Genomic DNA, 2,706 nt, shown 5'->3' on the forward strand with positions numbered 1-2,706 from the left:
ATATATATATATATATATATATATATATATATAATTTATTTAAATTATAAATGATTTCCATGAATTAATATGTTTTTTTAAATGTATCAATCTTTTTTTAAAATCAGCCATTACAAATGCCGATACCGATAGTTCGGGAAACGTCTAATATCGCCCGATAATATCAAACGATATATCGTTTGGGCTCTAATAAAATATAATTAAATAACAGTCAAAGCAGGCAGGGTCATTTTTTTACCCCAGAGGACAAAAGCATTTGGGAGGACATTAGTGACTATATGAAACTTTGAAATGTTTCTGAAACTGATCAGATTTTTCCTCTGATGATCATAAATGACCTGTCACAGCCAACAAGACTGACAGAATACCGTTTTTATTAATGCCTTTGCCCGGTTCCAATTTGTCCCGCAGTCACAAAATGACTGATGTAGAGCTACAGAGCACACATTCTGACAGGTCACAGATTTTTCAATAATAGTAGGAAAAGCACCACTGAAATTGATAACCTTAACGATGGCTCAATTCCATCAAGTGTCCCAGTAAGCTATTTCAGAGAGTTAGCATGCACAATACAAGGGCCTCTCATAAGTGCAATGCAACCATCAATAATTAATTTGAATACAACTGTGCTTTTCCTACTGTGACAGTTCTGTCCATTGCCAAATGAGTTGCTACAAAGCTAATGAAGACTAAGACTAAGATTGTGGCGCCCGGTGGCTTTCGTGCACAATCCTCCTTGGTTACTAGCAGTGATGGGAATAACAGCGTTATAAAATAACGAGTAATCTAATTGATCACTCTTCCCATCTTAATAACGCTGTTGCGTTACTGACGCTGAAGCTGTTTTTTCCATCAGACCAACTAGATCTGAGCCGAGAGGCAAAGACTTTTTCTTTTTCTTGGTTAGTGGGCCGTGCACAAGACAAGCGCATAAATGCTGACTATTGGATGAGGTTGAGTAAAATCTCATGGTAGCCAATCAGAGGTAGAGTTGGGGGGGTGTTCATAAGCAAGCATGGTCGGACACAACAAACAACACAGACAGGTATGGCGTTATGACGTTTTCCTGCTTAAGATTTCCCACCGAGGTCAGACGTTAACCGTAGCCGTAAACCGTTTAATTTTGAGCCCAACAGGATAGTGACACTTACAATTCCTCAGAGGCGGGCGACAGAAACTAGGCCGTATACCTATAAACCAAACTGCATCGACAACGTAGTTTGCTCAGTAAGCACCTCTGCATGCCGTTGTCAGGGCCCGCTTTCTGTCACCATGGAGAAAGGACCGATAAGCTTGCAGTTGCACGCTTTCAGGTATTAACATTTGGCACTGCTTGATTTTAGGTGAATAGCGTTTCCCACAGAATTAGATTCTGATGGTGATAGATTTGTGGTGGTAGCTGACCCCTGAGTGGGGGGTGCAGCAGACTTCTTATTTTAATTGCACTGCTAATATTTTTACACAAAAATACTGCAAGTTACAATTCAAATATTTTTAAATGTAATGGTATCATCCACTAAGGAAAGGGGGCTCTCGCATCTGACTACACTTAAAAAAAAAGTCAGGTTCATTTGATAAGTATGAACAGGGCACAGCTGTGTCTTTTTCCCCCAAGGAGCCCACTTTTATCCTCAGTGGAAAAATGTAGGAGTGACTTATATAAGGTAACTGCTATTTCTGGCTCACAGTGAAAAAGGAAATAAAGAACAAAAAGAAAGGGAAGGTGAGAGACAACGTCAAAACCCAAATCTCCCTCAGTCGGGTTTTCAACAGATGGAGACAATTAAGGGACTGTAAATGCTTCAAACTGACCCCAAATTTGCCCTCATGTATGGAATATGTCTTTCATTAATGAAGTAAGTTTTCAATTTGCAATGTGGTTATATGTCAGTTACCGCTATTAAATTACACATTAAATTCACTTCTAAAAATTAAACCCTCTGCTTCGACATCCCATTGCTCCAACCAAATAGGCTTTTGTGGATCCCCTCCCATAAGGTAACGTAACCCCATTTGTACAGGTTCTATTCCCCAACCCATTAGCTAGCCTAACCATAACCACTCAAGGTCAAATGCCTAACCCCAACCCAGTAGCGGAGTGGCAATCAGAAGAGTCTGGACTTTTCCTGGTGGGCTGTTAGTGTTTGAGACCGAGAGGGCCGGTCTGATAATAGTGCTGCCCCTGCACGCTGTTATAAGAGGTGATCCACAAAAGCCCATATGGTCGGAACAATGGGATGTTGGAGCAGGGGATTTAATTTTTCAAAACAAAAGGGACGTCGGAGAGTTGCCCCATTCTGCTGATGTCTTTGGTGTCTTCGTAGCCCTTACAGAAGGTTTAATATCCAGCTTTGAAGTCCAGAGTTTATCGGGGTCTTTGTGCAATTAATCCAAACTGTTACATCAAAGACTGATACACTTTGTCCATAATTTATAATTTTTGGGCCGTTTATCGCCGCCGATCAACACTAGCTTTGATGCAAACCATCTATTTTGTTTCCCATGATACTTTGGGAGATGCTTGTTTTTGTCTTGTAAACCAATGAAAGGCCGGTCCGTCACACATTACGCCCATATAAGGCTGGCAAGACTTCATCCGAGGGAGAACAAAGATTGTTGGAAAGACCATGCCAGTGCGCATGCGTCAGTATGAACATTTCCAGCCATCACCTCGAGATAGATGCGCAGCGATACAGAGAGTGACAG

The 2,706-nt window shown here is 41.1% G+C and overlaps 1 protein-coding gene and 1 long non-coding RNA gene across 2 annotated transcripts in view; one reads left to right on the plus strand and one right to left on the minus strand.

Annotated features, from left to right (window-relative positions):
* Positions 1-2,386, plus strand: part of LOC117948145 — a 9,270-nt gene extending 6,884 nt beyond the window's left edge. Inside the window, exon 3 of the long non-coding RNA XR_004657391.1 lies at positions 2,286-2,386. This is a non-coding gene — a long non-coding RNA (uncharacterized LOC117948145). The remainder of the gene's footprint in view (positions 1-2,285) is intronic.
* LOC117948143 (zinc finger protein PLAGL2-like) overlaps positions 1-2,706 on the minus strand; it is a 16,508-nt gene that overhangs the window by 3,989 nt on the left and 9,813 nt on the right. The gene's annotated exons all lie outside the window — the stretch shown is intronic.

The sequence above is a fragment of the Etheostoma cragini genome, chromosome 7 (genome assembly GCF_013103735.1).
Source record: "Etheostoma cragini isolate CJK2018 chromosome 7, CSU_Ecrag_1.0, whole genome shotgun sequence".
Classification (NCBI taxonomy): Eukaryota; Metazoa; Chordata; class Actinopteri; order Perciformes; family Percidae; genus Etheostoma; species Etheostoma cragini.